The sequence below is a fragment of the Ixodes scapularis genome, unplaced genomic scaffold (assembly GCF_016920785.2).
Source record: "Ixodes scapularis isolate PalLabHiFi unplaced genomic scaffold, ASM1692078v2 PGA_scaffold0__279_contigs__length_252992795, whole genome shotgun sequence".
Classification (NCBI taxonomy): Eukaryota; Metazoa; Arthropoda; class Arachnida; order Ixodida; family Ixodidae; genus Ixodes; species Ixodes scapularis.
Genome location: NW_024609835.1, coordinates 150,628,587 through 150,638,184, shown reverse-complemented (window position 1 = coordinate 150,638,184; position 9,598 = coordinate 150,628,587). Strand labels below are relative to the sequence as shown.

Here is a 9,598-nt window from a genome sequence, read left to right as displayed (position 1 = left end):
CGACGCGGAACAGCACAGTGTGCAATCTTCAAAATAGTGGTTCTAGAGATTCTGGAGTTAAAATAATTCACGTTCCATGAACCCACGAGCGGCCATGACAGATCTTTAAGCGAGAGGCTCGTGCTAAGGCTCGTAGTGTTCAGGCGCGTTGAGTGACGTCCTTTTATAGCTCCCATCTTTGCGGTCAGGTTCAGGATTATTCAGTTGTGAACGACAAATTCGACGGTGTGTGTTCGAATCGGGAGTGACAAGTTTGCTCGTGTACGATGGAAGCTTGGCCGGCCGGAGTCATCGCGTTTTTAAAACATCGCTTTCAATATTATAACCCACATTACTCTTATTTATGTTGATGGAAGCAGAATTAATCCCAGTTTGGCTAATCTTGGCAAGCCGACCACACCGACGCTTTTGGTAGCTTGCGTGGCCAGTAGTCACTACTTTGAAAAAATTGGCTGCAGAAATCACTATTGTTGGTTGCCAGACGCCCACCGAGGCAGACTAACTTCCGGCTGTATAAACATAAACTCAAGAATTTGCTTTCGGTTGCCTATGAATATGCGACAGCATTCGCCTAGGGCAACCGCAAGGACGACGTCAAAGACGACGTCGAGGACTACGTCCTGGAGGACGACATATCAAAGGTGACGTCTAGGACGACCTCCAGGACGACGTCTAGAACGACCTCAAGGGCGATCTTATGGACGATCTCAATGACGACGTCGAGGAAGACGACGTCGAGGAAGACGTCGTCTTTGACATCATCCTCGACGTCGTCCTCTAGAACACGTCTTTGACGTTGTCCCAGAAGATGACGTCAAAGACATGTCTTAGAGGGCGACGTCAAAGGCGACGTCAAAGGCGACGCTTAGGTCGACCTGAAGGACAACCTTTAGGGCGATCTCAAGGACGACCTCTAGGACGACCTCAAGGACGACGTCAAAGACGACTTTTAGGACGACCTCAAGGGACCTCTAGGACGACTGCAAACTGGTAGCAAAGAAAACGGCTTCCACGTTTTTACACGTCCCTACATAGGTACCTCGCTATCCCATTGGCTTCATTGCGCGTGACGATTCAACGCTCTTTGCCATGGAAACGTTCGTGAAACTAGAAAGCCTCTGTTTGCCGCTAACAGTCATTTTTCGAGTTCGGGTTGTGACGACAAAATGACGTAAGAACAAGAATGCACGGGACTATTTGCATTGTTTTAACTCGACAACCGTACCCTTGGCGAGTTAAACTCGAAAGAACATGGCCGCGATGCTCGTCGGATCGACCGCGGCTGGGGTTTGACATGCGATCGGTCACTCGGTCAACGCGCACACGAATGCTTTCGTGCTGTTGGATGAGCCCATTCGGCGGCAGGACCGGGTCGAAGAGCACAGTGAGCTGGCGTTTAACGTCTCCAATATAACGCACGGTGAAGCCTCCGGACACCACCCTTTGCCCAGACACTTCTTACAGCTGGTTGAAGTGTCTTGGCAAACCCCAAAACTTCAGGCTACGGTGCTTGCGATGTTGAGAAGACCGCGTCGTCCCCCCCTTGTATATATCATCTCATAATCATCATCACTAGACGTGGCACCGCGGGCCTCCATGGTACGGGCTGTCGCCTTTCCGTGGTGCCACGGCTCTCCTGAGCCAATAAAGATTACGATTAAGATTACGATAACACTTGGCGAGATGCAAGACTTGGCTTCTATTTGTGCCGGTGTTATGAAGCCTGAGAGTGGTGGTGGTGCTGTGGCTCGTACGGTAGCCTTGCTGAGATTATGAAGACAGTAATATACCTTCACTCAGAGTTGCCATGCATCAAGATTCAAAACCTCCCTTTTACACAAAGGAAACCACGTTTCCGCGAGCAGGGAGGAAGCAGCCAACAGTCTGAGAAAGAATTGTGCCGCCGCCACGACCGCCAGCGGTCGCCCCAACGGCAAGAAAACAAACCACAAGCTCATTGAGGTTTGTGTAGCGCTGACTGCTGATTCATCGGACGACAAAGGTGAATGATGTAAAACGCAACGTAAGTTTGCCAGCGTTTCGCAAAACTAATGCGTTTCGTTGAAAAATTTAATTTGTGGAATTCGTTAACGCCTTGAACGTTTGACGGGGACTGCATTGTGAACGCAGGCTTCACACAAGTGTTTTCTACAGTGTGTGCTTTGCCTGCACGCATATAAAGACAGAAAAACTGCCTATATGGTGCATAAAATAAAGAAAATTTCGCTAATCTTGATAATGTTGACTATCAATTGAGTGCTATTGATAGTAGTGGCGTAGACTTTTAAGGGGGTGAGGGTGGAGGGGGTTTGAGGTGGCTGGGATGTTTATGACTTGGGGAGCGGGGGGGGGGGGGGGGGGGTCGAAATTTGTGTGTATATTCTAGGGCCCGCCGGATTTGGGGAGGGTGGGGGGGGCGAAGATAAGCCCCCCCCCCCTGGCTTTGCGACTGGATGATACCATAAGGGGAACATCCTACATTCACAGGCTGCCGTAAGCATGTGCAGAGCCACTGAACTCGTACCACAATGGCAAGATAGTTGCTGACATTTTTCACATTACGTAGCGGTTCTTTCTTTAGTACAGATGCTCGTTTTTCCTTCACACATCTACTCTGCTTCAACAGTGCGTATTTGCTCTGCATTACAGGCAAATTAAAAAAAAAAATCCAGCTCACACTACTCTATAATTTCAACGAGTTACTGTCACTTTTGAAACGACAATCTTTTTAATTTCTATGATAACCTTTACATTAAACACACGGGTGCTGAATGTAGGTCAATTGTATCTTTATTATTTTTCTTGGTCATGGAGATGACGACCATCCACAAGATTGCACTGGCTAAATTTCTCGCCTACAGTGGGTAACAATGTTACCATGCTCCGTCAGACTAAACTCCTGCTGTCTAAACAATTAACGATTCATTTTAGGACACACTGTTCGTAGTTCATTGCAGGGCATAGAAAAGTGTTTCTTAGGACTTTCCGATGACTGACATGCAATTCCAGAAGCTTGGCGTGAAAAGGTAAAATATATAGTTGATACAATAAAATGCCATCAGCAACCCATCCAGATTTTATTGCGTGATTGACAGTAGCTACAAACCGCAACAAATGGTCAACTGAAGACATAGGTACTAAGCGTGCACTAACTTCGAAGCGGTAGAAACCCTGAAATTTTAACGTAAACTTACCACCAAGTTGTTAATGACAGAGTGGTGTTTGCGGAAAAGTGTTGGAGTCCTTCAGAACGGTGACGATCTCCTTCAGACCGATGATGATGGTGACGAAGGTTCTGTTAGATTCTAGGTTCCGTCAACGCACCCCACGACGTCGAGTGCTTGTCGTGGGGGCGACAAAAGCCTTCTTTCGCACATGCCTCAGCTGCCTCGGCCCGGGGTTTCGTCGACCCAGCCGTCTCTTCCCAGCCGGTTGACAGCGACACTCGCGACGGCCGTCAAGGCTCTGATCACCATCCACTGGGCATTAGCTATGTGATCATTGGTGGCAACCGCGCTCTTGTAGTTCCCCGCTGCGAAAAATCTCAGTGCGATTCAATTAGTCTGCTGCTGCTCGACGATCATCATGTCTCATCGTCGCCGTCTCTCGTCGTGCAGCTGGTCACATTGCGATCACACGGTGCTTTTCGACAAGCGGTATTGTCGTCAGAAACAGTCGTCGTGCATCGCGAAGGCTACGGGTGCTCGCGGAAAACCCGTCACTGTACGCGTTAGTCGAGCCATCGTTGCGCAACAAGCATCGCCGCCATTTTCTACGCTCTAGAATCCTGCCCAAAGCTTGTTCCACTTCGTGCAATAGAAACAGAAGTTAAAAGCACGAGCACATCACCCCAAACGATGCTTGCACGAATGTTGGTTTGCACTGCGCAAGCGCGCCTGCTCGACAGGGACGTTGAAAGCCCGGAGCACGTTCTTGTAGCTCCTACACCCGCACTAGCTCGCACTCATAGTGAAACAGAGTGTAGGGTGTGTCGAGTAATACCGCAGTTAATCTAGTTACGCGACTTCCGCTATGTGCTACGTAGGTCGGACGTGGTCATACGTCACTTTGTCGTCACGGTCCGAGCTCGAAGAGTGACAGTTATGGCAAACAGTTGCTTTCGTGTTTCGCGAACGTTCCCATGGGAACCGCGTGGAATTATCACGCGGGCTGTGGCCAATAGGAGCGCGCGGTTCGTAGGGGGGAGGAGTTTTCGAGAAACACGAACGTGACCGTTTGTGACCAGAATAGCACCCCAGAATAGCACCCCTGGTGGTGTGGTGGTGGTGTGCGGCCCAGTGGTGCGGCCAGTGGATGGTCTCGTGTTTTGCTTTGGTGCTGTGTCGATCACAGGTGCCACCATCGTGCACGAAGGTGAGCCTTAAGCCCATGAAGTAGAAGAAGAAGAAGGAAGAGAACACAAATTTACGGACTCTGGCGACTTGGTGGCGGCTTGGAGGCGGTGAGCTACCACAAGAAGCGGTGAGCGGGGGAATGCGGGACCACCGCTGGGAGGAACAACCGGAGGGGTCGGTTTGGGAGGTATTATGTATGTATGTATACTTACAGCGCAATCTCTTTGCAACGAGAGTCTATATCGTATAGACGTGCCAAAAACTAAAACAAAACAAAAAAACACTCGTGTCACCGATGAATCTTCCACCATGTCTCGAGTCGCCGCTTAGAGCAGGCTATATGGTTGTGCTCCTCAGTAAAACCGAGTGCTTGCTCGATACGGGATCCCACAATAGGCGCTGGAAGTAGCGCCTTGCACGCGATGAGCAGGGGTGCTATGTTGCGCTTTTTGCACTCCCAGGAGACTTGGAAGAGGGAAGTGACATCAACGACTAAAGCAAATGCAGATTGGATGTTGACAGAAGAAAACAAAGTCAACATCCAATCTGCATTTGCTGCGTTGTTGACGTCACTTCCCTCTCCCTAGTCTCCTGGGAGTGCAAAAAGCGCAACATAGCCGCCCAGGTGTTCGATGGTTTCTTCGCACGCTCCACTGACGCTGCACATCGTGTCCGTCACGTTGCAGTCGTACTTCTGTCGGTACAGTCTGCTGCGTAAAGCACCACCACGGGCCTCCATAAGAAGTCGACTGCCCAGCATGTTTCCGCAGAAAGTCAGGGGCGCGATCTCGGTTTTGAAGGTCGCGTAAAGATGCATGGTAGAATGTTGCTGCATCCCTAACATCCAACGGTCCTCCTCAATAGTCTTCACTTGCTCCCGCACTGCACTCACCTATTCCTTTTCAGGTTTGGGTTCGGTGACCAAAGAAAAAATCCCAAACTTTGTGCCAAGGCGAGTAACTCGTTTTCTCCATGTCGAGTTGACGTGGAGGGATTCCATACTTGGGCGCCATCTATCCCCGTGCGAGTTAAACGCTCGATCCGACGAACATAACGGGCCGGTCGCACGAGCGTCTGGCACTCGTGCCATCGCGTGACTGTGAGCTTTGTTTTTCGGTTTTTAAACCAAACGCGGGCTGCGTCTTCAAGCGAGAAGTAAACGTTCCATAACTTCAACGAATCGCCCCAGCCGTTCAGTATCGCTTCCCGATCAAAATGCTCGACCCAGTCTTCTGCGTCTTCGTAAAGGTCCCCGTGGAAAGCCTTCGGTGTTCGCGAAACCTGGAACTCGGGTCAGCAGGGGAAGACATAATCCCGGTGCCTGAAGTCTCGGTCCTTGCTGAAGCCTTGTCCGAGAGAAGCCCGAACTCCGCTGGTAGACGTTGCTGTCGTCGGCTTAAAGGGGTACTCCACCGATTTTTTGAGCTACCTAAACTAACGATATTTTCTGACTCCCCGACCTTTAGCCTTTCCGGTATGCTATTTAGCATCGCGAAATTCATAATAGGTATTGTGAAATCGGCAAATGAAAATGGTGCAAAAACCAATATTCAAATATTCGCGCCCTTTTCAGTGCCGTGACGTCAGTGGCAGGCAGGCTTGCCAGTCGAGCAAGTAGTCTAAAAATAGAATATGCCAATCATTTGTTCCGTGCTGGAGCGCGGGGACTGGAGCGAGCTTTCAAAGCACTCATTTGACACCAAGAAACTGCTTCAAATCCGTTGGGAACAACTTCTGTAGTCCAAAAAGTTAACCCCTGCCTTCCACTGACGTCACTTTGTTGTTGTTGCCAGTAGAGACTTTCAGTTTGAAAAACATGGTGAAGACCAAAACTGTAAATTCAATAACTTCGCGAAAAAACAATATTTTGACCTAATATTTGGGATACTATTTTAGCAATGTTTGTTGGTTAGTTTAGCAAAATTTCAAGTAAATCGGAGACAATGACAAAACCGGTGGAGTACCCCTTTAAGCGAATGTGGGCGTCCCTAGCTGGGCTGGGGTCAGGGCTGTTCGAGGATGTCCTAGGCGTGAGCATGTGGAGGACAGTATACCCCGCACCTCCACCACTTAATGCCACGACTTTATGTACAACACCAAAAGAGTTCGGCCCCGTGGAAAAACAAAAACTTTAACTTCTTCACTTCCGTGTGAAGCCCCAGCGGAGTAGATGAAAAGAATGTCCCAAAAAAACAAAGGTCACAGCCATGCGATGGCACGAGCGCCAGACACTCGTGCGACCTGCCCGTGCGTCCGGCGAGTGGCACTGCCCGATGTCTCGTGCTTATCATAATGTGATAGCTTGTGCCATCCGCCGGTGCGTCTAGCGTGTGGAAATATATATACATATATATATGTTCTGCTTTCCGCCACGCCGTCTTTTCGCGCATTTCACAGAAGCGATGAAATTCGGTGCGCTACCCCCCTAACATCGGCAGCGACATCCGGGTTTCGAGCCACTAAACAAACTGCCGATTTTCATCTTACAGCATCTACTCTACTAGTACTCCTCATTGCGCACCCATGCCACGGTGTAAGTCTGAAAACTAATTTCTAAGACTGATCGGTGCGCGAATTCAGGAGTCCGCGATGAGCTATATCACCAAAGCCGCCTCATTGAAGCGCCAGCAAAATTCTGTGCTTGCCTACTACATCCCTAAGAAAAATCGCGATTTGGAGCCAACGGATGCATCACCATCGGAATGTATATATGACTCCCAGCATCGAGAAGTCGATCATTCAACACACGCCATCATCCCCACCGGATTCCTCTGTGCGATCCGTCTCTGCCCAGCATCTTCCAGTTTCTGCTGCGACTTGGGGATCTACGTTGGAAAGTCGGGAAGTGTGACTAGATATTTTTTTTTCGAATCTTTGTCATTTTGTTTTTACATACGTAAGGTCGAAAATTGTATGCTGCATTTAACTAATAAAATGACCTAAAAGTTGCATTCAACAATGTTGAGTTTGGGATTGATTTATTCTAACTTTTAGCGAATTTTAGAAATGACTTCGCTTTTTGGATGTCTTTCTTGCTTGGTTTTTCTTTCTTGTTCATGTCATGTAAGAATTTCTATGTTTCAAGTTCTTAAGAAAACGTGACCGCATGAGTCAAATAAAAGTCGCAACGTGTTCAGTCGCAACGAGCATTCTTTTTTTTTTTCCGACATCCGGAGATTTAATTACTCCTTCGCGAGTTGACTAACAAGAAGACCAAAGCCGTAATCGTTTTATGACTCTTCTTTGAGACTATTTAAACGAATATGGTTTGCATATTTTACTTAATTCGATCGCCGGAACCTAATATTTCTTAGATCTACGTGTATTTACTCAGGCTAGTGCTGAGATTCACTCTATTACGTTTGTTAAAATTGGCACACTAAATAAAACGACCACTTTACACCACTTTACAGAAAAAGAAAATGAAAAGTATTTGTTTCTTTTGGATCGACGTTCAATTATATTTCATGTCAAGCGATCAAATAATCTAATGAGTACATTTCGAGTGGAAATGGTTGTAGCCGTAAATGTTGTTTTCGTAATTTTCGTAACTCGCACGTAATAATGGATTTAGGCTAGGTTCCATGCCACGGGTTCGGCCACGCTTTTTCCTCCCGTTGTCCTGTGACTAGCTGGTCCCTATGCGTTGCCGCTGTTGTTCGGACGGCTTGCACACAGGTCGGGCCTTATTTGCACGACAGGTAACCTCGTTTCACTGGTGCAACGTTCAACGTACAACAAAGTTTTACAGACGGGACATCCTTCATGGTGACGCTCGCTTGGCACGTGCGCAAGCAGTGGTTCTTATTCGTTCGCTTGGTGGGATGAGCCCGTGCAAACCTAGCCGTTTTCTTCTACCTGCAACGGTGATGGTTAACCAGAATAGCTGATTTATGCCCGGAGGTATCGTTACAAGGTTGAACCCTACTTATAAGTGTCATTTCTATTTTCTGCAGGTTACGGACGTCAAGAAAAAAGAGCTGCTGACAAGTGCCTGGACGCAGAGCCCCACCTTCTTTTTCGAGCCAACGGAAAAAAGGAACCTCAAGTTTCAGTATAAGTGACTGCACCGATAGAACTGGCTTGTCTACTCCAATGCAGAGAGCTGCGTCTTTTGTAAGTACTGCCTCCTTTTTGCTTCATCTGGGGTGGGCGAGAGAGGAGCCCGCTGGAAAACTTGTGCTTTCCAAATTTGACAAATGGAAAAATGCAGTTGAGGATTTTAAGGACCATGAAAGAAAAAAATTCCATAAGAACAGCGTCCTTGATGACGGCCAGTTTCTGGAGATATCAGAGCGGAGAAAGAATCCCCTTGACCAGGACACTGACTCTGGGTTAAAGGATCAAATAGCTAAAAACAGGAAATGCCTGACTCCTTCCATCACAACGGTAGTCTGGTGCGGAAGACAAGGAGTTGCTCTGAGGGGCCTTATAGACGCCGGGAAATTGGATCTATTCAATGAGCCGGAAGAAAACGAATGGGAATTTCAAGGCGCCTCTAAGGTTGCGTGCGTAACGGCGATGAGCCTTTCAAAAATGCATTTAGAAGAATGCAGTGCTAATGCGACCTACACCAGCTAGAGGACCCAAATGAGATTATACCGGCATGAAATAGCATTGTTTTGAACAAGCTTGTCTTAAAGGTGAATGCTGCGAAGTGCTTTGCAGTCATGGCTGATGAGACAACGGACATCGCGGGTGTAGAACGGCTCTCGCTGTGTGCGCGCTATGTGGACATGGAGCGGATCGTTATAAAGGAAGAGTTCCTGCAGTTTGTTCCTGTGACTGACATGACAGGGAAAGGTCTGGCCAGCACGATAGTTAAAAGTTTGAACGACGTTGGTGTTGCAACGGAGTACTTGAGAGCTCAAGCGTATGCCGGTGCGGCCTCAATGAATGGGGCTTACAATGGTGTTGAGGCACTCATCCGACAACAATTCCCTAATGCTATTGATGTTCCCACTGTGGATCACAAAGTCTTAACTTGAGCCTGTCGAGTGCATGTTCTGTACCTCAGATAAGAAACTGCATGGCAACAATAGCTAAGGTCTGTGAGTTCGTCGTCGTCGATGGCTGGCCTGACACGACTCGCCTCGTTCCGTTCAAAATTGGACCTGCCGCCTGGTTTTCGACGGGTTTCTTCGAACCACCCCTCGATTCCTGTGTCCAAGCGCCCCGTGACTTTCCAGGCCAAGTCTGACCTTTATCAGACCACTGATCTTAGTTATACCAGCACTTTCTGT

General features: G+C 48.2%; 1 pseudogene; it reads left to right on the top strand.

Moving 5' to 3' along the window:
* The first annotated feature begins 8,450 nt into the window (after positions 1 to 8,450).
* LOC120848912 lies at positions 8,451 to 9,144 on the top strand (annotated as a pseudogene).
* The last annotated feature ends 454 nt before the right edge of the window (positions 9,145 to 9,598 follow it).